Below are 26,000 nucleotides of genomic sequence, written 5' to 3'. Positions count from 1 at the left end.
CAAGAGAACCCTTCGATCATCCTCAAGAAATCTGCTTGCGGTCCCCAGATTTAAAAAGGCGAAATGGGGAGGAAGAGCCTTTTCCACTCTGGCCCCTAAATTGTGGAATAACCTCCCCCCGAGCTTTCCAACCAACCTTCCCTGATTATGTTCCAGAAGCTCTTGAAGACTTGGTTCTTCTCTCAGGCCTTTTACTAAACTTTTAAACTCCTTGTCACTCATTGTCTGTTTATGTAATTTTATATATATACTCTGTTTTAGTCTGCGCCTTGATGCCCTTTGGGCTACGTTTGCGCATTATAAATAATCCTTCATTCATTCATTCAGTATGGTTATTGCCTGGAACTCACTTCTACCCCACCAAACATACCACCCAGACACGGTCCTATGTCCAAAGAACACATCACCCTGCTGCAACAAGAGGTGAAATGCATGCTGGAAAAGGGGGCCATGGAGCCAGTCCCTTTCCAACACCAAGAGACTGGAGTATACTTCCTATACTTCCTTATTCCACTTGTGGGACACCCCCGCGCCGCACGGCCACCAGCTGCTGCGTGTGCCCCAGTGCCTGCCTTCTGCCTCAGCGCCGGCCTCGCTGCCGCCTTGAGCGCTCCCCTTTGGTTTTCGCCGGTTTTTGACCTAAATTTGTGCTTGTTTTCTGTGTGTGCCGTATGATCGTTTGTTTAACTGTTTTTCCTCCGTTTTGACCTGCATTGGTGCCTGTATTTTTTGTGCCGTTTTGCCTCGTGTTTTGCCCTCCATTTGTGCATTTGTGCTTGTCTCCTTCCTGATTGCCCGCCTACCTCGCCGCCCTCCGCTCTCCCTCCCCGCTCCCGCTTCCCGCCACCGCCATTAGCCCTGCCCCTTTTCTCTTCTGTTCCCTCCCCGCTCCTGCCTCCCAGCTGCTCCGCCCACCCACGCACTTCGCCTTAAATGGCGACCGTGCGAACGCGCAGCGGTCACGCGCAGCGGGCGCGCCGATTGTGCGCCGAAGGCGCGCCAAAGGTAAGCCCGTCTGCGCCTGGACCGCGCCCAGTGCCAGGACCCCTGGCCCACGAGGACCCCGACCGACCCGCCTGACGTACTCTGCCGCCTCCCTCACCGCACTCAACACCGGCCGACTCCCAAAATGCCATCAAGCCACTCCACGACGTACCCACGGACCTTTCAGCTGCCACGCCTGCAAGTTCTCCTGCATCCGGACCAGCCTCGCACCAGCACCCGCCAAGTCGAACACCAGCAGCACCCACCTCAAGTGCATCCTGCTCAACACCCGCTCCGTCCACAGACACGCCATCGAACTCTGGAACCTTCTAGACGCCACAGCCCCTGACGTTGCCTTCCTCACGGAGACCTGGATGAACGCCTCTTCAGCTCCCGACATCGCCATCGCTATCCCAGAGGGCTACAAGATCGTCCGGAGGGACCAAAACGCCAACCAGATGGGAGGAGGCATCGCCATCATCCACAGGAACACCATCCGTCTCACGACCAGCACCGACAACACCCTGACCAGCGCCGAACACCTGCATTTCCAGATCCACACCAACCCGAACACCACCCTCAGAGGCACCCTGATCTACCGACCCCCTGGACCACGCACACAATTCAGCAAGGACATCGCCGACTTCGTCAGCCCGCATGCCCTCCCCTCCGCTGACTACATCCTCCTGGGAGACCTCAACTTCCATCTGGAGAACAACAACAACTGCAACACCAGCACCCTGCTCGACAACCTCGCCAACCTTGGACTCAAGCAACTGGTGTCCACCCCCACCCACCTCGCCGGACACACACTCGACGCAGTCTTCTCTTCCAGCACAGACATAGACTTCAGCCACGCCACAGAGCTTCAATGGACGGACCACAGCTGCGTCCACTTCACCTTCAAGAGAACGACGACCCACCAACACCAGCAACAGGCCGCCTGCAGAAGCTGGAACAAGATCACAGCAGACCAGCTCGCCACCTCCCTGAGCCAGCACCCTCCTGCCAGCTCAGCGAACCCCAGCCAGGCCGCCGACAACCTCACGAAGTGGATCAGCAACTGCGCGGACGAACTCGCCCCACTGAAGACCCCGCCTAGCAGACCCGGCAGCAAGAAGGCCCCATGGTTCACCGACTAACTCAAGAGCTCCAAGAAGAACTGCCGAGCCCTCGAGAAAGTCTGGAGAAGGGAACCGACACCGGACAACAGGACCTCCTTCAAACTTGCCACCCGGAAACACCACCAGCTGATCCGCGCCGCCAAGAAAACAGCTTTCAAGGACCGGTTGGACAACAACGCACACAACTGCAAGGAACTCTTCAACATCGTGAAAGAGCTTTCCAACCCCAGCGCAGGAAACAACGACATCACCCCATCGCAAGACCTCTGCAACTCCCTCGCCTCATACTTCCACAACAAGATCGCGGACATACACAACAGCTTCAACAACCAACCAACGCACACCATGACCGAACAACCACCCCCCACCACCACCCTCCACGCCTGGACCCCGATCAGCACCGAAGACACCATCCGCACGATGAACTCCATCCACTCCGGATCACCGACCGACCCCTGCCCTCACCACGTCTTCAACAAGGCCGACGCTGTCATCGCACCCCACTTGCGAGACATCATCAACACATCCTTCGACACCACCATCTTCCCTGAGAGCTGGAAACACGCCGAACTCAGCGCTCTACTCAAGAAACCAACAGCGGACCCCACCGACCTCAAGAACTACCGCCCCATCTCGCTCCTCCCGTTTCCAGCCAAAGTCATCGAGAAGACCGTCAACAAGCAGATGGCCGCCTTCCTCGAGACGAACGGATCCCTCGACCCCTCACAGTCCGGCTTCCGAGCCAATCACAGCACCGAGACCGCCCTCATCGCCGCCACCGATGACATCCGAGCCCTGATGGACAATGGAGAAACAGCGGCCCTCATCCTCCTAGACCTCTCCGCGGCATTCGACACGGTCTGCCACCGCACCCTAGTACGGCGCCTCAGCAACATCGGAATCCAGGACAAGGCGCTGGAATGGATCATCTCCTTCCTCGACGGAAGAACACAGAGAGTCCGCCTACCACCGTTCAAGTCAGAGGCCTCCGAAGTCATCTGCGGCGTCCCTCAAGGATCATCTCTGAGCCCCACCCTCTTCAACGTCTACATGAGCCCCCTCGCGGCCATCGTACGCAAACACAACCTCAGCATAATCTACGCCGACGACACCCAGCTGATCCTCTCCCTGACCAACGACCCCGCCGCCGCCAGAGCCAACCTGCACGAAGGGATGAAAGAGGTGGCCGAGTGGATGACGACCAGCCGCCTGAAACTGAACTCGGACAAGACGGAGGTCCTCATCCTGGGCTCCTCGCCCTCCGCCTGGGACGACTCCTGGTGGCCTCCCGCCCTGGGCACCGCACCCAAACCGACAGACCACGCACGCAACCTGGGCTTCATCCTGGACTCCTTCCTCTCCATGACCAGGCAAGTCAACAACGTCTCCTCGGCGTGCTTCAACATCCTACGCATGCTACGGAAGATCTTCTGGTGGATCCCCACCGAGACCAGGAAGACCGTCACCCAGGCCCTCGTCACCAGCCGACTGGACTACGGCAACGCCCTCTACGCCGGTACCACCGCCAAGCTCCAGAAGAGACTCCAGCGGATCCAGAACGCCTCAGCCAGACTCATCCTCGACATCCCACGAACCAGCCACATCTCCGGACATCTGAGAGACCTTCACTGGCTCCCCGTCAACAAAAGAATCACCTTCCGCCTCCTCACCCACGCACACAAAGCCCTACACGACCAAGGCCCGAGCTACCTCAACAGCCGAGTCAACTTCTACGCTCCCAAACGCCACCTCTCCTTCAGGAAGAAGCTGAAGACCTGGCTGTTCGGGCAGTAGCGGCAATCCCCCCCCCCCCCCCCCCCCCCACGCCTTGAGACCCTACGGGTATGTAGCGCGCTTTATCACTGATTGATTGAATATTCTCAAGAAGGATGGTTCCCTCAGACCAATATTGGGCCTCAGACCCTTAAATCAATACATACTGTCGGAGCACTTCCATATGATCACACTACAGCAAGTGCTCCCGTTACTATAGCAAGGAGACTTCCTAGCAACATTAGACCTCAAGGACGCGTATTTTCACATACCCATCCACCCAGCTCACAGAAAATATCTCCGGTTCACAATAGAAGGTCAACATTACCAATTCAAGGTTCTGCCCTTCGGGGTAACGACGGCTCCAAGAGTGTTTACAAAATGCTTATCGACTGTAGCTGCCCATCTCAGGAGGCAACACATCCATGTGTTCCCGCATCTAGACGATTGGCTAATACAAGCAAAATCCTACCAACAGCGTGCAAGAGACACGTCTCAAACACTTCAGCTGCTACACAGCCTACGATTTTCGATAAACCACCCAAAATCGCATCTGCAACCGTCACACACACAACAATATCTGGGAGCCACTATAGATACCTCAGTGGGAAAGGCATACCCAAACTCAGCGAGGATAGCCAGCATGCAGATGCTCATTCGCAAATTTCTGCCACAACACTCTCTGCCAGCTCGAGTCTTCATTCAGTTCATAGGCAAGCTAGCCTCCTGCATATTCATTGTCCCCCATGCCAGACTTCAAATGCGTCCATTGCAAGAATGCCTAGCACGGCAATGGAACCAGGCTCAAGGACCACTAAAAGACCTAGTGTTGATAGACAGTTGCGCTCACAACTCTCTGCAGTGGTGGAACCCACAAAACCTTTCCAAGGGGCGACTGTTCCAAGAGCCGGTTCCACAACTAGTACTAACAGCAGACGCATCCCTGACAGGCTGGGGAGCCCACCTCCTTCACTACACAGTACAAGGGCTCTGGGCAACCAAACAAAAGAAACTGCATATCAACCAACTAGAGTTGCTAGCGATATTCCTAGCCCTGAAAGCATTCCAAAAATACTTGTTCAGCAAGACTGTGTTGATCCGGACGGACAACTTGACCGCAATGTACTATATCCAGAAACAGGTAGGAACACACTCTCCACAGCTGTCCCACTTGGCACAGAGCATATGGAAGTGGGCAATTCCAAAATACATCTTTCTCCTAGCAGAACACCTTCCAGGTAAAGACAATCCGATAGCAGACCTGCTCAGCAGGCACAGCCAACAACTAAACGAATGGGAGATTCACCCCCAAGTCCTCCAGCCATTCTTCAAAGAGTGGGGTCACCCAGAGACAGACCTGTTTGCCACAAAAGAAAACTCGAAATGCCAGTACTTTGCCGCCAGGTTCCCACATCTGTTGTCACAGGGCAATGCGATATGGATGAACTGGTCAGGCAGATTTGCGTACGCTTTTCCCCCAGCACCGCTGATTCCGCTGGTGGCACGCAAACTACGGCAACAGTCACTCACACTAATCCTAGTTGCTCCCACATGGGCGAGACAGCCATGGTACACAACGTTCCTGGAGCTTTCAGTAGTTCCTCATCAAAGGCTGTGCCTCGCACCCCATCTTCTAACTCAGAACCATGGAGAAATCAGACACCCAGATCCCAATCAAATGAACCTAACGATCTGGCTCCTGAAGTCTTAGAATTTGGATACCTTAACTTGCCTCCAGACTGCATGAACATCATTAAGGAGGCAAGACGACCAACTACAAGAGCGTGCTAGGCAGCTAAATGGAAGAGATTTGTTATTTACTGCAACAATAACCAAATCAACCCATTAAATGCTTCCATACAAAACATTATATGTTACCTGCTGCATCTTCAAAGATGCAACCTAGCATACTCTTCAATAAGACTAAACCTTGCTGCTATAGCAGCATACCTTAAAAACAGGCAACACCTTTCACTATTTAGAGTACCAGCAATCAAGGCTTTTATGGAGGGTCTTAAAAGGGTGATCTCTCCAAGACACCCTCCTTCCCCAGTCTGGAATCTAAATATAGTACTTACCAGACTTATGGGACCTCCTTTCGAACCTCTACACTCATGTGAACTGCAATTCTTAACGTGGAAGGTGGCATTCTTGATTGCCATTACCTCACTCAGGCGCGATACAATCACTAACAATTCAAGAACCTTTCATGCAAGTACATGCTAACAGGGTAGTTCTTCGAACAAACCTTAAGTTTATGCCAAAGGTCGTATCCAATTTCCATATTAATCAATCAATAGAACTGCCAGTGTTCTTTCAAAATCCAGTCAGTAGCTGAAAGAGCCCTACACACACTAGATGTAAAGATGAGCTCTGCTTTATTATGTGGACAGAACGAAATCATTTAGAAAGACAAAGCAATTATTTGTTGCTTTTTCACCACAGCATAAAGGAAATCCAATATCAGTCAGGAATAGCAAGATAGTTAAATGCATTCAAATATGCTATCAAAAGGCCAAACACACTTTAACCGTCCCCCCAAGAGCACACTCTACAAGGAAAATGGGGGCATCCATGGCTTTCCTAGGGAATATTCCTCTTGAAGACATTGGTAAGGCAGCCACATGGACTACCATACACACTTTGAAAAAACACTACTGTGTAGACTTGCAAGCAAACAGCAAGCTGCCGTAGGCCAGGCTGTCCTCAAAACTCTTTTTCAAACTGCTGCAGCTGGCACAGGTAACCACCGCTAGAGGAGATACTGCTCTACAATCTATGCACAGATATGAATTCAGCAGCCCACATGCCTCGAACGGAATATGCCACTTACCAGTATGCATCTGTTCTTGGCATGTATGGCTGCTGACATTCATATCCCCCGCCCTCCTCCCCGGTGCCTGTCGCAGCTGCAGCATTACCTTTTGCATAGCCATCTCTTACTTTACTATCTCCATCTCTGCCACAATGGCGAAAAACAATCTGAGGATGGAGAAGATGCCCATGCGCACTGTAGTCCAGGGGAGGAGTCCCCTATCTTGTAATACTTCGAAGACTCTTCCAGGACAACAAAGTGCAATCATCCGGACCCAACACTAGGAGGCGATCTATGCACAGATATGAATGTCAGCAGCCCTACATGCCAATAACAGATGCATACTGGTAAGTAGCATATTCCATCTCTGGGCCAGACGGCTTTACGGGGGAATTCTACAAAGTGTATCCAGAACCGATTAGTCCCCATATTGTCAAAATGTATGATGAATAGTCAGATTCTCCCCCCAACATTACGTGAAGCACTAATTGTGGCACTGTTAAAACCGGACAAACAACCCGAGCATGCAGAATCATATAGGCCACTTTCCTTAATCAATACCGACGTTAAGATTCTGGCTAAGATCATTGCCACAAGATTACAACCTTTTATGCAAATTATAGTCCTACCGGATCAATCTGGTTTTATACCGAATCGATCAACATCCCATAACCTGGGCACCATCTTTGCACTCCTGCATCAATTAAATCAAGAATTGGAGGCGGCGGCTGTCCTCCTAGATGCGGCCAAAGCTTTTGATTCTATTGAGTGGGTAGATCTATTTGCAATTGTACAATGGATAGGTCTACCACCCATGCTCTTGAATTGGATTAAGTTGCTGTATACCAAACCAACTGCATGTATAAAGGTAAATGGCCACGTTTCAGGTGTCATAACATCCAGAGGGGTACAAGGCAGGGCTGCCTACTATCGCCTCTACTATTTTCCATCGCATTAGAACAGCTTGCTTGAAAAAGTTGCCAAAGATATGCACACACTGCATTAAGATTCCACCTTTGTCCCATTGGCATCTCAATGTATGCAGATGGTATGGTGTTCTATGTCCGTGACCCAGGCACGAATTTAGAACCAGTCCTTAGAGAATTTATCGAATTTGGCAGACAGTCTGGCCTACAGATTAATTAGAACCAATCCCCCACACTGCCACTAACTGAAGTCACTAAACCTCAGCAACTGGAATTCCCTCTGGTTTGGCAGACAGCCCCCATTAAATATTTTGGTATTCGGATACATCGCGAACAGGAAATTGTACTGAGCACAAATTATGGTACCGCCGTAGATAAAATTGAGACACAAATAAATAGGTGCATTGCGCTCCCCCTCTCATTAGCAGACTGAATATCACTCATAAAAATGGGTTCGAGGCATGTGGGCTGCTGAATTCATATCTGTGCATAGATCGCCACCTAGTGTTGGGTCCGGATGATTGCACATTGTTGTCCTGGAAGAGTCTTCGAAGTATCACAAGATAGGTGGCTCCTCCCCTGGACTACAGTGCGCATGGGCATCGCCTCCATCCCCAGATTGTTTTTTTCCGCCATTGGGTTCGGATGTGTTTCGGTTCCCTCGGTCGGAACCGATAGTTGTTCAACTTCTACTCGAGACCAAAAGGTCTTTAGGCTGGGCGTCGGTATAGTTGCGTACGGGTTTCTTTCTGACTCTCAGCTCCGATCTTTTGCTGCCCTTCCACGTGCTTTCGGCGCGGACGGGCCTACACTACACTCTTGCTATGGAGCGAACTCCGTTTAAGAAGTGCCCGGTGTGTAATTCTAAATATTCACACCTCGACGTGCACCCTGTGTGCAATACCTGCTTGTCGCCGGATCACCGCGAAGACACCTGCATGGCGTGTTCGAAATTCCGGAGCAAGAAGACTTTGAAGATTCGTCGAGCCAATAGGCTCCAGGCTAGGTTATCGGCTACGGCGCCCCCACCAGATGGCATTTTCCAAGAATCTGTCGAGGGAGAAGACGACGTGCAAGGTTCGGACTCTAATCCCGCATCCGAGGGGGACACCTACGACGCGGGTGAGGAGAACTTGGACGAAGTCACCGACGAGGTAGGGGACGACGATCAGGCTTTTGCCACGATGGGAGATAGCTCGGAGGGGGAGCATCCCCAACCTGACTCAGGGGTTATTCCCCTTCATACGACCCAGGTCGAGGGATCGCCTTCGGGCCTTACCCAAGATCTAACTATGAGTCCTACGTCCCCGCCTCCGGGCCCGGTCACGGACATTTATGAACCATCACTTACGTCGAAGAAAACGAAAGTGAAGCCAACTGGTCACGCATCCTCGGATGCGAAACCGAAAGTGAAAGTTGCGCTGGTCAAGAAGGTTCTGGAGGCGTCAACTTCAAAGAAAACCAAAATGGCCGACTTGAAGAGCCACGCCAAAATGGCCGACCCGAAGCCCTCGGGGTCGGCGCCGAAGGCGAAGTCCTCCGACGCGGCCCCGTCGGCGCCGAAAGGGGTCGCGGACCCGAAGACGGCTCCAAAGAAGCGTCAGGGCGACGACGCGCATAGGCATGGGGCGTCGGCCCCGAAGAAGGTGCCTGCCGGCGATCAGGCTCTCGACGATGTGGGGTCGCTCGAGCCGGTCCAGCCCTCTCCGGCCTGGACGAAGAAGGTGGCGGAATCCTTGCAGCGGATTCGAAAGGCCAGTGTGGTTCCCGCTCAGGACACCAGTACGCCTAAGCTCACGCCTAAGCCTGCGAGAGAGCAAACGCCTATACGTTTCACCCTACCGCCCAAGTCGGCGCCGAAGGCCTTCGCGCCGAAACAGGGCGGACCCTCGAAGGAGGCATTAACGCCGACGGCTGCCTTGGCGGTGTCGAAGCTTCGTCTCCAGCCGCTTGCGGAGGAGGAACGTCGTGAGGTAGTCATCGATGCCAACACCGGGAAACTGTCGCTCCTCAAACGGAAGATCACGACGGAGCCGGCGTTGGAACCTTTTAAGATCCCTCTCAAAAACAAAAGGGACTCCGAGGACTCTTCGGCTTTGGTGGAACCTGTGTCCCCACAAACCCTAGGACACTCGCCGACGCATTCCGCCGCAGCCGATGCGGACGAGGAAGAGGCCGCGTACAACTATCCGGCGTACTCGGATCCGGAGGAGGAGCACGTACCGTGGTCCGCCGGAGGCGACACGGAGGACCCGCAGTCGGGTCAGGACACTCAACTTTTTGCGGCCAAGACGTCCCCGACTGAGGACTCGGCGGCCTTCAATGCTCTGATAGAGAGAGCTGCTGCTAACCACGACGTCGAGCTGCACTCGGACCCCGTGGATGTGGACTTCTTATTCGACACCTTCTCAGTAGCCGAAAAGTCAGTCAAAACGCTACCGATGCTTAAGGGGGTGCTTAAACATGCAACGGAGGTTTTCAAAGAGCCCACCCGAGCGAGTGTGGTCAACCCTCGCATCGACAGGAAATATAAGGCGGCGCCCACGGATCCTACATATATCAAGGGACACTTGCCATTGGACTCCTTGGTTGTTTCCAACGCTCGGAAGAGGGCGAACTCTCAAACTACTGGTGACGCTCCTCCCCCAGACAAAGAGTCCAAGATCTTTGAGGCCTCAGGCAAACGGATTGCTGCACAGGCAGCTAATATCTGGAGAATATCTAACACCCAAGCCTTACTTGCACGTTATGATAGGGCCCATTATGACACATTAGAGGCCATACTGCAACACTTGCCTGACCAATACAAGGAGACAGGAGAGATGCTGATTCAGGAGGGTAAACTCATTACGAATGCATCCATCAAATGTGCACTGGATGTGGCAGACACAGCCTCCAGGGCTATCAATACCAGTGTGCTGCTTAGACGCCATGCCTGGCTTAGAATTTCGGGGTTCAAATCCGACATCCAAACTACGATACTGAATCAAACAGTGAATCCTGACCACCTGTTTGGCCCTGAGGTGGATGCCACACTGGAAAAAATGAAAAAAGATACGGAAACTGCCAAGTCGATGGGGGCTTTACAAAGTCAGCAGTTTCGGAGTGGTTCCTTTCGCCGCTCAAACTCCAGAGGCACCTCAAGGGGACAGGCATCCCAGTCCACACAATATTACAAGAGTAACACCCAAGCCTCGTATAACAACAAGGGTAGAGGTGGTTACAGAGGCAATAATGTCAAGGGCAGGGGACGTGGAAACAATAGCTCCAGGTCCACCGCCACCAACAAACAGTGACGTCTTGTCACTGCCCCCCGACCATACAACACCGGTCGGGGGGAGACTCCAGCAGTTCCTGCCGGCGTGGAAGTCCATCACCACGGACAGGTGGGTGAGGTCTATTATCCAGTACGGGTACTGTCTAGAGCTTACGTCCATTCCACCGGACATGCCCCCAAGGAGCCGTCCTATGTCAGGCGAGCACTTGACCTTGTTGCAGCAAGAAGTTCTGGTCATGCTGCAAAAAGGGGCGATAGAGCTCGTTCCATTGCAAGAGCGGGGAACAGGAGTTTACTCCCTGTATTTTCTGATTCCCAAGAAGGACGGATCCCTCAGGCCGATCCTGGACCTCAGGCCCCTGAACTGGTACATCCTCTCGGAGCACTTCCATATGCTCACGTTGCAGCAGGTGCTTCCCCTGCTTCAACAGGGGGAATTCCTGGCTACGCTGGATTTGAAAGATGCCTATTTTCATATCCCCCTGCATCCTTCCCACAGGAAGTATCTCAGATTCACGATCTTAGACCAGCATTACCAGTTCAGGGTTCTGCCGTTCGGGGTCACCACGGCACCGAGAGTGTTTACCAAGTGCCTAGCGACTGTGGCAGCGCATCTCCGTCGCCAGCACGTCCACGTCTTTCCCTACCTGGACGACTGGCTCATTCAAGCAAGAACAGAGCAGCAGTGCGTCGACCACGTGTCACGCACCATTCATCTCCTGCACGATCTGGGATTCTCTCTGAACTACCCAAAGTCCCATCTCCAGCCCGCCCACGTGCGACAGTACCTGGGAGCGAAAATCAACACTCTGGCATCCACCGCGCAGCCAAATTCAGTAAGAATCGCCAGTATCCAGACGCTGATCCAACGATTCAGACCCCAACACTCGCTTCCAGCGAAGGTGTTCATGCAGTTGATAGGCGTGATGGCCTCCTGCATCTCCATTGTCCCGCACGCGAGACTACATATGCGTCCGCTTCAGGAGTGCCTTGCACGTCAGTGGACTCAGGCTCATGGGCAACTGACAGACCTAGTGTTGGTGAGCGGTCGGGCATACAACTCTCTGCATTGGTGGAATCCACACAACCTTTGCAAGGGCCGACCATTCCAAGAGCCTGTCCCACAGATTATCCTGACGACGGACGCCTCTCTCCAGGGATGGGGAGCGCATGTACTCCATTACACTGTGCAGGGACTATGGACACTACAGCAAAGGAAGATGCACATCAATGTGTTGGAACTGATGGCAATCTTCATGGCCTTGAAGGCGTTCAAAGTACATCTGTACAACAAAGTCGTGTTGATCCGGACGGACAACATGACGGCCGTGTACTACATCCAGAAGCAGGGAGGCACACACTCTCCACAGCTGTCTCATCTGGCTCAGAGCATGTGGAAGTGGGCCATTCAGAGGAACATCTTCCTCATGGCAGAGCATCTCCCGGGCAAGGACAATCAAATGGCGGATCTGCTCAGCAGGCACAGCCATCAGATGCACGAGTGGGAGATACATCCATCAGTACTCCAACCGTACTTCCAAAGGTGGGGTCATCCAGAGATAGACCTGTTCGCCACAAAGGAGAACGCAAAATGCCAAAGCTTCGCCGCCAGATTCCCACACCCCCAATCACAGGGCAATGCGATGTGGATGAACTGGTCAGGCAGATTTGCGTACGCTTTTCCCCCAGCACCTCTGATACCGCTGGTGGCACGCAAGCTCAGGCAGCACTCGATGACTCTCATCCTGGTTGCTCCAACGTGGGCTCGCCAACCATGGTACACCACGTTTCTAGAACTGTCCGTGGTGCCGCATCAAAGGCTTCATCTCACTCCCAGCCTTCTGACGCAGAGCCATGGCGACATTCAGCACCCAGATCCGCAACAGCTCAACCTGGCGATCTGGCTCCTGAAGTCCTAGAGTTTGGCTACCTCAATCTTCCTCCCGATTGCATGGACATCATTCGGGAGGCAAGGAAGCCCACTACCAGAGCTTGTTATGCGGCTAAATGGAAGAGGTTTGTCGTCTACTGTGCTAACCACAATATTGACCCGCTAGATGCTTCCTTTCAAAACATCATTTGCTATCTTTTCCACCTGTATCAATGCAATCTGGCATACTCTTCCATCCGCATTCACCTGTCCGCTATGGCAGCGTACCTCCAGAATAGGCAGCACCTGTCACTCTTTAAGGTCCCTGCTATCAAGGCCTTTCTGGAAGGACTCAAAAGGGTCATTCCACCAAGGACCCCACCAGCTCCAGAATGGAACCTCAATGTGGTTCTTACGAGGCTGATGGGTCCTCCCTTTGAGCCACTGCACTCCTGTGAGCTTCAGTTTCTGACTTGGAAGGTTGCGTTCTTAGTAGCAATTACATCGCTACGGAGGGTTAGCGAGCTGCAGGCGCTCACCATCCAAGAACCTTACTTCCAGGTATATGCTAACAGGGTGGTGCTCCGCACTAACCCTAAATTCCTACCCAAAGTGGTATCCCAATTCCACTTAAACCAGACAATTGAATTGCCGGTGTTTTTCCAAAACCCAGAGACACTGGCGGAGCGCATGCTCCACACCCTTGATGTTAAGAGGGCCTTGATGTATTATGTAGACAGGACAAAAGATTTTCGCAAAACCAAACAGCTTTTTGTTGCTTTTGCCACACACCACAAGGGAAACGCTATCTCCAAAGCGGGGATTGCTAGGTGGATAGTAAAGTGCATTCAGATCTGTTACGCTAAAGCTAAGCGCACCCTCACTATCCCACCGAGGGCCCACTCCACCAGGAAGTTGGGGGCCTCTATGGCTTTCTTAGGTAACATTCCCTTAGAAGATATCTGTAGAGCAGCCACATGGTCTACCACACATACTTTCACTAAGCACTACTGTGTAGACGTGCATTCCAAACAGCAGGCAGCTGTTGGTCAGGCTGTTCTAAAAACACTTTTTCAGACTGCTGCAGCTGGCACGGGTGGCCGCCGCTAATGGAGGGAATGCTATGTATTCTATGCACAGATATGAATTCAGCAGCCCACATGCCTCGAACTGCAAATGCTACTTACCAGTATGCATCTGTTCTTGGCATGTAGGGCTGCTGACATTCATATCGCCCGCCCTCCTCCCCGGCGCCTGTAGCAGCTGCAGTGTTCATTCATACATATACATATGCTCATAGCATGGTCATCACTCACATTCTTCACTCCATCTCTGCCAATGGCTAAAAACAATCTGGGGATGGAGGCGATGCCCATGCGCACTGTAGTCCAGGGGAGGAGCCACCTATCTCGTGATACTTCGAAGACTCTTCCAGGACAACAATGTGCAATCATCCGGACCCAACACTAGGTGGCGATCTATGCACAGATATGAATGTCAGCAGCCCTACATGCCAAGAACAGATGCATACTGGTAAGTAGCATTTGCATTATCCTACCCAAACTACTATATCTTTTTACAAATATCACAATCATCCCTCCAGCTCCGATATTTCGCAGATTACGTGCACTTCTTACACAATTATTATGGGCAGACAAACCCTAACCTTACCATACACTTCTGGAGGATTCGCGGTCCCTGACCTGTTTTTATACTATCTATGTGCACAAGCACAAAATGCATATTATTGGTATTACCCATTTAGTTACATGCCACATTTAGCTGTGGAATATGGTGATTCCAACCCCATTAAATCAACAAGTATTCTGACATATCAGAGACCACACCTGACCAAGCAGGAGATTAACATGATCCGCACCACCACAGACTCGTGGCTGCGTATTGGTCGAATGGCAAATAAACTCCCACTCTATGCACCGAACATGCGACTGGCACAACACCCATCCTTATCGGTCACTCAAGACAGAGGAAGTATTTTTTTTTAAATTTTATTTAAATATTCATGTAGCGCACATCTACCCAGAGGTGTCAAGGTGCTTGACGAGTCGACACATGGTGAACATTGACTGTCATAATCCCAGACCTTACGCGAGGTTACAAAGTTAAGAGCCATGTCTTTAGACCCTTCCTGAAGAACAGCAGATCAGAGGCATTTCTCAAATCAAATGGTAGCTTATTCCACCATCTTGTAGTGATGCTAAAGAAGCTTTTTTCACCCCATCTCTGAAGACTGAACATAGACTCGGCCATTAACTTCAATGAGGTTGACCGAAGTGTTCGTCGGGGGATATGCCATTTTAAAGCGCTTCCTCAGGTAGCTAGGACCTGAGTTTTGTAATGCCTTAAAGGCAATACACAAGGCCTTCAACATTATGCGCTTTTCCATAGGTAGCCAGTGATGAGTCTAAGGGCATGTTTTGCTGATGTACGTTTGGCTAATCCAAATAACAGTCTTGCGGTGGATTTCTGGAGTACTTGTAGCTTAGCTAGAACCGATTTGTTTACTACTACCAGAAACCCATTGAAATAATAGTGTTTTGATAGCACTATGGCTGACACCACAGTTTTCTGTAGGTTTGTTGGCATGAAGGGGAGGACTTTCAAGGTGAAATAGATGAAGTAAGCATTTTTATGTGCAGGGAGAAGGAGAGGGTGTGGTCCATAATAACTCCAAGATTTTTAGCTTTGGCTGCTGGAGCGGGGACAGCTCCCAATTCTGATGACCACCTGTCAGTGGACCAGAAGGTTGTATCCTGTCCAAAATGTAAGACCTCTGTTTTATTTGAATTTAAGTTAAGGCAGGTTTTGGCCATCCATTCACTGACACTTCTCATGCAATCCTTGAATTTTAGGGCAGTATCCTGCTTTTTGCTTGAGATTCATATATTAATCTGTGTCAACTGCGCATGATACCAATTCAAAACCATGATTTTTTTATCATACGGGCCAGGGGAGCCAAATAAATGTTGAAAAGGGTGGGGCTCAAGGATGAGCCTTGGGGCCCCCCACATGGGAGTCTAAAGCATTTTGATTTAAAACCTCCCATTTCAACAAATTGCTCTCTGCCATGCAGGAATGACTTAAGGAGTGCGAGGGCTGAGCCACCAACTCCTCCCTCACAAAGTCGACCAGTTAAAATGCAGTGATCTACCGTGTCAAAGGCAGCTGACAGATCTAGCAGTATCAAAACTGCTGATCGGATGTATGACGTTACAACGCATGCTTTTACCACGCATGCTGTTACAACGCAAGTATTACAACGCAAACCTTTACAACGCATTACACTTGGGGGTGCTGGATAGTGAATAGTTTAATTTACTATTCCAACTCCAGTCCCCGTGGACACTGTGGAAGGTGTTGGATAGTAAATTAAAACTATTCCCTACCCTAGAGCGCCCCCCAGTGTAATGCGTTGTAAAGGTTTTCGTTGTAAAACTTGCGTTGTAACAGCACTGCGTGGTAAAAGTTTCGTTGTAAAGAATGTTTCCCCTGCTGATCCTCCTTTGTCAACTGCCATTCTGATTTCCTCAGTGGCGGTAAGCAAGGCAAGTTCAGTACTTTGTTGTGCCTAAAACCATACTGAGTAGGATCTAGGACTTGATTATTCTCAATAAAGGCCCCTAGTTCCTGATTCATATGTTTTTCCAGGATCTTAGCCGGTAGGGGTAGGCGGGAGATGGGACAGTAGTTTCCTACATCAGTTTTGTCTAGATTGGACCTTTTTAATAAAGGGAGAATGGATGTCTTTTTCCATAGCAAAGGAAAAGTTGCAGTTTCAATGACGGCATGTAATACAGAGGTCAAGCTAGTGTCTCGACTAACATATGGCTTATTTTCGGAGGACAAGGGTCCAGTGGGGGATCCTGACCTAGTTGCTACCAGAATCTTGTCGGTTAGTTTGAGACATTAATGTAATGTTTAAAAGACCGGTTGTAATGCGATCGTGGGCCAAGGTGGACATGTCAAAACATGACTTTTCCGTCACAGCTCGTGGGACCTGAGTAGTTGGCACATTAACCGAAGGGGTCATGAATGTATTATAAATAACAGAGACTTTGTCACATAAGTATGAGGTCAAATTGTCACAAAAAGCTTGAACTTCTGTAGTTTGACTGGTCTCCTGTAAATGGCTAAGTTTAAAATCTTTAGCAAATAGCTCCTTAGAATTGTTCTGTGCCCTTTCTATTTTTTCTGAGTAATATCTGATTTTCGTGTTTTTTTTATGAGTTCTTTATATTGTGCTAGTCTTGACTTTTATTTTTATTTTTCCTTAAGATCATAACGTTTGCGCCAGCACCTTTCTTGGCTGCGACATAGACTCCTTAATGATCTTAGTTTTTCGGAATACCACAGTTCCGTGGGTGCAGTCCTGCTGGCTTTACCAGTTCTCTGAGGGATAGTTATATGCACTGCTGTTGAAATCCAGTTAGGATTTTTTAAAGATGGCGTTTCTGAATCTGTAGAAAGACATGGTTTGCTTTGGTTTAATTGCTCAGTGAAGGCATTTTTGTCAAATTGGTGCCACGAGTAGCTTTTTATGCTGATTGCGTGCCCATGTTTAGAGCATGTTACAGGCGGTAGATCGAGGGTTAGCATGACTGTATGGAGCTACTCGAGCAAGTGGGCATCAGCCTGATAGGTGATCTTCATATTAATGGGATATTCATCACCCCAGAAGATCTCTCCTATGTCCAAAACCAGACAATATTATTTTAAATTAACCTATCATAGACTCAGGGAAGCCATAAAGAGTTTTGTATCCCACTTACCCAAATGAACCACCTGCACTTGACTCGTTGCAATTACTCATTACTAACACAAACAACAACCATATGGTAGCGAAACTTTACAGAACCATACAATCTGAGATTGGCACCAGCACGTTAAAGCCCCATGAAATATGGAACTCGCTTCGGGACGCACCTTTCAGCAAGGCGACTGGCAATCTTGTTGTGCACTTACTACTCTGCTCACTCCCAACGGGAATTTTACGTATACCTACATCAAGCTAACCACACCCCCTTGAAATTTTACAAATATGGTCTACGTGATAGCGCAAAGTGTAAAAGATGTGGATTTGATCAAGCTGATTTTATTCATCTAGCCAAGGAGTGTGGGTGGGTGCAGATCTGTTGGAATCGAGTGGTAAATTTGCAGGGCAAAATTCTGAACTGTAGATTGACTGTCACTCTGCAACTGTGCTTGTTTTGCCACGTAATACCGCTAAAATCTGCGAAGAAAAAGTTTGCTGCCATAGCACTACTCTTGGCGAAACGAAGAGTGGTGATGCATTGGGACAGAAAAAAACACCCACAGTGAAACAATGGCTGATGGACTCTATTTACTGTAAAGATAATTTTTTATTATAGTCAGAGGAGCTCCCCACAGCTTCTAAACCTGTTAATTTTTGGGAGCCTCTTACTGCTTATTTGAACGGCCATCCTGATTTAATAACGAATGATGTATAAACTAACCTTTCCACTGCCTTCAACCTATGAGGGAGATACTGCTATACATTCTATGCACAGATATGAATTCAGCAGCCCACATGCCTCGAACGGAATATGCTACTTACCAGTATGCATCTATTCTTGGCATGTAGTGCTGCTGACATTCATATCGCCCACCCACCTCCCCGGTGCCTGTCGCAGCCGCAGCATTCACAATTCACATGGACAGCTCTTACTGTACTATACTCCATCTCTGCCACAATGGCGAAAAACAATCTGAGGATGGAGAGGATGCCCATGCGCACTATAGTCCAAGGGAGGAGCCACCTATTGCATGATACTTCGAAGACTCTTCCAAGACAACAACATGCAATCATCCGGACCCAACACTAGGCGGCGATCTATGCACAGATATGAATGTCAGCAGCCCTACATGCCAAGAACAGATGAATACTGGTGTAAGTAGCATATTCCTTCTGTCCCCTCATATTGCTTCTGAAAGCAGCTGGGCTTTTGGCTTTCAGCTTTTCTTCTGCCCATAAAGCGGTGAATCAACCCAAGTTCTACAGCGCCAAGGGAAAAGTTGAACAAATTTCACTCCTTTTGATTACAGCTCAAGAAATTCGACCACCTTAGTGGTGAATTAGGTGCCTATAGATGAGGGGCTGCAGGGATACTGGAAAGGAGAGGCCATTGTTTCCATTAGATTAGTTTGTTCTCGTCCCATTATATCAGGCCTGCAAGTATAGTAATTTGCTTCACTGAATGTAATCGTGAAGTAATAGTAAAACACAACGTACCAGAAATGTGAAAGGGTTTCAGATGTAGTGGAATGATTTAAGAATGAAAATTCAGTTGCCTTTGTTTTCATATGACATGATGTGTGACTTCTTAAAAGAGATAATTAACTTGTTGCGATATCAGAATCATGTGGGACTTGGACCTATTAGAATCTTTAGCAGTTGTTGTCCCCTTCGTGTTGTTCCCTAATTAGCAGGGGTGAAACACAGCTGGAAATTAGATGGTGCCCTTTGGCAGGGTGGGCCTTAGCGCGCCCACACCTGTTAAGGTAACACTCGCAAACTGGTCCTGATGAAAGCCCTGTAAATTAACACATACCACGGGCAGAAACATGTTGACCTTCCCCTAACAGGGAAACACCAGTATATTTTATTTGGTTAGTTTTCCCTACACATAGTTAATTTTATTATGTCGGGTTGACCAGCTAATAAATGATTTTTTGGCACAACCTTAGACATTTTTAAATACACTTAACTTTTTTTCACTCTTTACCCTCACATAAACCTGCTCCGCAGTCTCCTGGCGTCGCAGCACACCGGGGAGGTATTCGATCTCTCCCGGTGGACCCGATGATGAAGTATGTCACCACTAGGGTGAGTGAGGGTTTCCTGAAAAAATCTTGCATTTTTTCTTGAAATTGGTCTGTCCATCTGACCACTTACATTTGGCCTCCTATCTTACGTGCTACAATCATATATCTCTATACACCTTCGTTCCGCATTAGTAGCTGTAGCCACATACATGCAGAACAAGCGATTCTCATTCCTATTTAGGTCTCGGCCTGACAATGCACCTGCGCATTGCTGGCGAGACATATAGAGGGCCACCAGCAAATTCTACCAAGAGGTTTTGGAGTGCGGATTACGCCCAGTGCATGTGAGGCATTCAAGGGCGAAGGTTCTCCAGCGCGCGCTCGGCCTCACTTCCTGCTCCCCCTCTTACCTTTGTTATCGCTCACACCCCATATGCTCGTCCCCTCCCACCCTTCCGACTTCAAAGGAACGCTGCTCCCCTGCTCCCCTGCCACGCAATGCCACAAACTTGTTTTGTTTACCACTCGCTCACCCTCCTTTCCTACAGCTGCTTTTATCAGAAGCAGGGCTGACAAAAGGGGGAAAATATTACTAGCGTCACTTCCAATACTAAATGGAATCATCTTGAACGGGAATGTGGAAGGTGACATCCCTGCATCCCACACAAGATGGGGAAATAGAACTCTTTCAATTCTAGATTATATGATTTGCAGTTTGGAGTCGTTTGAGTCCGCTTCACATTTTCGCACCTATTTTACCGAAGAGAGTGACCACGCAATCCTGTTATTACACACGCAATGGAAAATAAGAACCTGCTCATCCAGTCATACCATGTTTAAACATAGTACAATAGAGGCAAAAATAAACCAAAGGCGGATCTATTGGAACTCAACCATGTTAGATAAAATAACCACCTTAATTGACACAAACCATCTTTTATCCATAGAATATTCTGCTGATCCAATAACAAACTTTGAATCCATCATCGAGAAACTAAACCAAGCTTTTCAAAACAAACTGCAACAAGCTGCACCAATAAATAATATAAATAAAAATAAAACCCCGAATTCATCAATTGCAAAAAGACTAAATAAACTTATTAGAGCACAATACGTGGACCGTTCAATCTCAAGACAGGCAGAAATCAATAAATTGAAAAATCAACTCAAGCGTGAAAAGCGTTGTTTAAAAAGAATAATGCAGGCAAAAACTGGGTCGACCTACAAATTGCGGCAAAACAGCGCAACCAACGATCTTACTGGTCATTAATCGCAAAGGAAACCGGTACAAAAAAGGTCCTGCAAGCCATCCCAGTTCCACCTCAAGAATGGGAAAACTACCTGACAGATTTGTATAGAGCAAACACGAGTAATGAAGAGGCTGATAACACTGGGAATAATAGCGAAGGAAACAACGTTCCGATTGGAACCGCCTCCCCGTTTTCAATAGAAATGCATATCCGAAAGGCAAGATCTACAGGAGCCTCCAGCCCAGACCAAATACCAATCAAGGTCCTACAGGCAGACCCCAAGGGTTGGAGCAAGATGCTCTCTCCCCTTTTTAACTTCATCTTCAAAAAAGGATCAGTGCCAAAATCCTGGAAGGGGAGTATAATAATACCGATTTTTAAAAAAGGATCAAAACATCAGGCTGGTAACTATCGCCAAATAGCATTACTAGATGCCACGGGGAAAATCTTCGCCGCTGAAGTATTGGACCAACTCAAAAATTGGGCATTTTCTCAGGACTATATCAGGCCGGCTTCAGCCCAAAGCACTCGGTTATTGATAACATTGCGATATTACAAACAATCCTCGACAAATACGTTGTAAGAAAATCCCAGCCGGTATACGCAGCATTCATTGATTTTTCAACTGCATTTGACCGAGTAGACGGACCATCTCTCTGGAAAAAACTGAGGAAGCTAAGAATCCCAGATCAATTATTACAAATCATAATCACACTACATTTGCGTATGTGGTGTCATGTGCAAATGGTGTGTGAAAAGGGCCTGACCAACATAATTCCAACAGCAAATGGACTCAAGCAGGGGTGTCTCCTAGCCCCCTTGTTATTCTCACTATATCTTAGCGATTTGCCTCAGCACCTGCAACAAGTGCCAAGTCTGCCTCCAAAGATCGCAACCCAAAACGTTCACGCCCTCTTATACGCAGACGACATCGTAGTGCTAGATCTCATGCCCTTTGGTCTGCAAAGACTTCTAGACACTCTGAACAAATATACCCAGGAAAACTTCTTAATCCTGAATCTCACTAAGACAAAAATAGTTTCCTTCTCAGGAAGAAAAAGAAGCACCAAATTTTGTTGGAGACTCTGCGGTGGAAAAATAGAAGAGACTGAGGAATACACCTACTTGGGCAGGATTTTCACTAAGACCTTAAAAACAATTTACAGGTTAATAACCTGACAAGGAAATCCGAGGTGCACGCCGGAGCCCTTCAAAGACTATATGCGGCTTCAGGTAACCGACATTTTTCATCCCTTCTCAAAGTATATAGCACAAAGATACCTCCAGTTTTATCATTCGCTTTGGAATATATTCCAATAAAACAGTGGTCATTCCTGGACCAAAAAGAAGGGAAGATACTGAGGAAAATGTTGAAGGTATCACAATCCACCCCGGTGCAAGCTCTTCGCCTTGAATTCTCAATCACGAGTTCCTATTCAAGAGCCATCGCAAATGTCATCAGGTGGGCATAGAACCTGCTGCACGCAAAGGATGGAACTCTCCGTTCTCTACTTAAAGCCGAGACCTTCGACTGTGACGCTTCGAAACAAGTATTCTTCAGTAACATGTCCACTGCATTTAAACTGGCTAAGATAAATGCTAACTTGTTGCTTACGTGGACCCCATCACAATTGAAACTCTTTTTAAAATGTTTTACTCCCAGACTCAGTTATGATCTTGATTTTTCACACTGCGCCAAACTGACTCTGTATAAAAGCTTTGCGGAAACAATTACACCTAAGCAAGTACAACAATACATAGACTTTAATCTCTCGCATGGCGCTAAGAGATCAATCACCCTGTTACGGCTCAGCATTTTACCAGTGCTATCTATAACATCAAGTTGGCACCCAAATGGAACTTCATTATGTAACCTCTGCTATGGAGGGGAGCAGGATGTAGAACATCTTTTATTCACATGCCCTAATCCAAAAGTAGTGGCAGCTAGGACAAAACATCTGTATCCTATATACATTAATTGCCGTATCACTACCGTAAAGGACTTGATCACTGTATGTAAATTTCCCCCCAATGAATTAGTTTGTTATAACTTTTATACATTTTTAAAACCTTTTTTAGCTTTGTATTAATATGAAATATTCTAAAAGTATTTGTAACTGAATTTTACCGTATAATATTTGTGGTCCTCAGCAGAGTACCAAAACAAATAAAATAAAACTTGAAACTGCAGCTGCTTTGGACTTAGTGCTTTATCAACCGATTTATATTTACATAAAGTGAGCAGCGACATTGCGCTTTGACTTAAAATGTGGTAGCAGCACCTCATGTGTGGCCGCTTTATATTTACAAAACCACTGCGCCATCACACTTTTAATATTATATTTTTGTTTACAGTAAAATACACTGTGCTTCAAATTTAATAAGGCGGTTGTGCGCCTTTTCTTTTGCGCTCAGCGGCTCGCCTACGTACACTTTTACAACTTTTTTTTCCCCAACAGTGCGCCATGCTGCACCTTAACTTTAATAATGGCGCTTCATCTTGAACAACTTTAACTATGGCAGCCGCGCACCTTTCTTTAGTTGTGCACAGCTCGCCTTTAAAAAAAAAAAACTGAAATGGAAATGAAGTCATCACAAACAAAGCATTACTGCTTCCTGCCGCCATCTTTGTTCTCCAGTGTCACCGAAGCCATGTCCGGGATAAAAGCAAAACGTTGTAAACCAGTTTATTTGCATTTCCGCCATCTCTTTCAAAACTGTTCACACTTCACAATAACTTGCAGCTGAAATTGGCATTGATTCTGGGCGACTAACTGTGCCTATCAGCTGTACAGCACATCCCTGCAACATTTTTGTTTCCAACAGCGTGCCATGCAGCGCTTTAACTTTAATAATGTCGCTTCAACTTGAACAACTTTAAATATGGCGAGCGTAGATTGCCGTAATGCTTTACTGCTTCCTGCCATCATCTTTCGTCTCCAGCGTTACCGGAGCCAGGTCGGGGATAGAAACATCATTTGCAACAGCAATAGCGTTACCTTTTCCACTGCAAGACCTATTGCATTGCAAATGTTTTTTTTTTCTCATGGTGTCCACTGGTTTATTTTTCCTGGGATTTAGTACTTGATGCTTTCTTCTTGTCAAGCAAGCCAGGAGAGATACTTGTAGCATAAGCAGTTTAACACTGATGTGGCTGATTTAAACAGCGTCCCTCTATCTAACACGTTTAAAGTAAAGGTCGGTGCCTGGGGTATATTTTTAAAAGCAAACTGAGGGTTCCTGGCTCTGTGCCAATCGATGAGGACAACAGATTACCAGGTTCTCTTAAAACTATAAGCTTTCAGTCTGGCTTTGTTGGAGCCTTGATCACAGATCTCGACATTTAATTTCGGGCCGCTGGGGTCTTTATTTAGCTTCACAAACACGGTGGGACCGCTTGGGGCTTAAAACCAATGCGAGTGTCGTCCTGCTAACTGTGTGCACATAAAAGCATACCGGTCCTTGCTTCACTAAACACAGCAATGCTCATGTTTTTGTCTGCTGTTTGTCTTTAGAGCTTGCATAGCTACTCCCTTTCCCCAACCGTTCTGAACCAGAGCAAAGGAGAGAGGCGGATTTCACAGGAGGAGAACTGCGGAACCCAATGGGAGAAAGCAGCAAGTACCAAGATCTTGTTTGTCGTACTAAATGAGATCAGAGGACACCATAGCACATGTTGTTATAGCGCAAGTAGTTGTTCGTGAAGTCTTCTGAAGCATTCCTACACTATTTTAATGAAAGCAATCCAATTTCTTCTTTTAAAAAAAAAAGCGAGCAACTAAATAATATGCCATGAAGTGGAGCAGCTCTACAATTACAACTGCTTTGTGCACCAAGGCACACCACCCTATAACACCTAATAAGAAAGCTGTTTATGGGCATTTTAAAGATAATGGCTTGTGAAGAGCAGAGATCTGTGACGAAGAGTAACCCTCACCTACCCCACCCACCCACCAACCTCCTCCCTCCCAGAGATCAACTGGCATTTAGCTGTAAATGGGGCTCGCTCAACCCAGGGGCGTAACAGGCTTGTGGCTTAATTTGAGCCGGGGTCTACCAGTGCGCACATTGGCACTGAGCATTACAACACTTTATCAATCACAGACTTAACTAAAGTAAAGTAAGAGGCTGCTTGCACCAGTATGAACCAGTTCTGCTTCAACAGCAGCAGTGTAAGGCAGGTTTGAGTCTGTGCGTCGGCTCAACATCCTGTGATTCTGGGCAAATCACTCATCTCTCCTGTGTCAACAAAAATGAATGTGTCCTTGGGAAATGTAACTGGTGCTCATATAAAGCGCTTCAATACATTCGGGTTAAGCTTGCGCTATATAAAACTGCAGAAAGGGGCAAAAACACAGCCGTCGTCCAAAGGTACGTGGAGAGGTATTGCGTGTGTTGTCTTCTTCCATTAAAAAAGCTGAGTGTTTTCACCACAGCCCCAAGGCCAGATAAACCAAACCTTTAAAAGTGAAGGTATGTGAGTCAGAGGACTTTAAAAAAGAAACAGACTTTCAGTATCTGATGTTATTAATAATATTAGTAGTGTCTGAAGTGATCGGCCCTATCTCATGACTATCACTCTTCTCGAGGCACAGTCCTCATTTTAGAACCTGTATACGTTTTGAGTTGGTCATGTCACTAATAATATTGTTATGTAGCGCTTTGTACCACATTTCGCCTTTTGGTTGCACAGTAAATAACAAACGTTACAATTATCCCATCAGGTTATACTCAAGTTGCCGACCTCAGAAAGATGGACGGCTGGGTGGCACGCTGATTTTCGCCACCAGATCGAGGTCATCAAGCGATCAATCCTCTGGGCTATTATCCCAATAGCAATTTCACATTTCTCTAATTTCTGTCTCCAGGTGTCCTTGCCGTCGTTCTCTCCCCACAGCCACAAATCCCACCGCTGTCTCTTCCACCTCTCCCCACTGCAGTAGGATATTGTTTTTGAGCAAGGCGGTGATTCCCTTTATTTTAGAGGTCTCTGGCAAGCCCCACGAGACCGTCGTGCAAACAGTACCACAGATAATTTCAGCTGAGGTCTACCAGTGCTCACATTGGCCCTTAATTATTAGCGCTTGCACTTTGGGCGTGTTGTGATACATATTCCTTAGGAAATATGCTGTTTCTGTTTTTTAACACAGAAAACTGCAAGTTATCTGTGTTATACT

The 26,000-nt window shown here is 48.1% G+C and overlaps 1 protein-coding gene across 30 annotated transcripts in view; it reads left to right on the top strand.

Moving 5' to 3' along the window:
• PPFIBP1 (PPFIB scaffold protein 1) overlaps positions 1-26,000 on the top strand; it is a 1,004,279-nt gene that overhangs the window by 671,070 nt on the left and 307,209 nt on the right. The gene's annotated exons all lie outside the window — the stretch shown is intronic.

Source organism: Lissotriton vulgaris, chromosome 1_1 (genome assembly GCF_964263255.1).
Source record: "Lissotriton vulgaris chromosome 1_1, aLisVul1.2, whole genome shotgun sequence".
Lineage (NCBI taxonomy): Eukaryota > Metazoa > Chordata > Amphibia > Caudata > Salamandridae > Lissotriton > Lissotriton vulgaris.
Note: the sequence above shows the minus strand (reverse complement) of the source record. Positions and strands in the feature narration are given on the sequence as shown.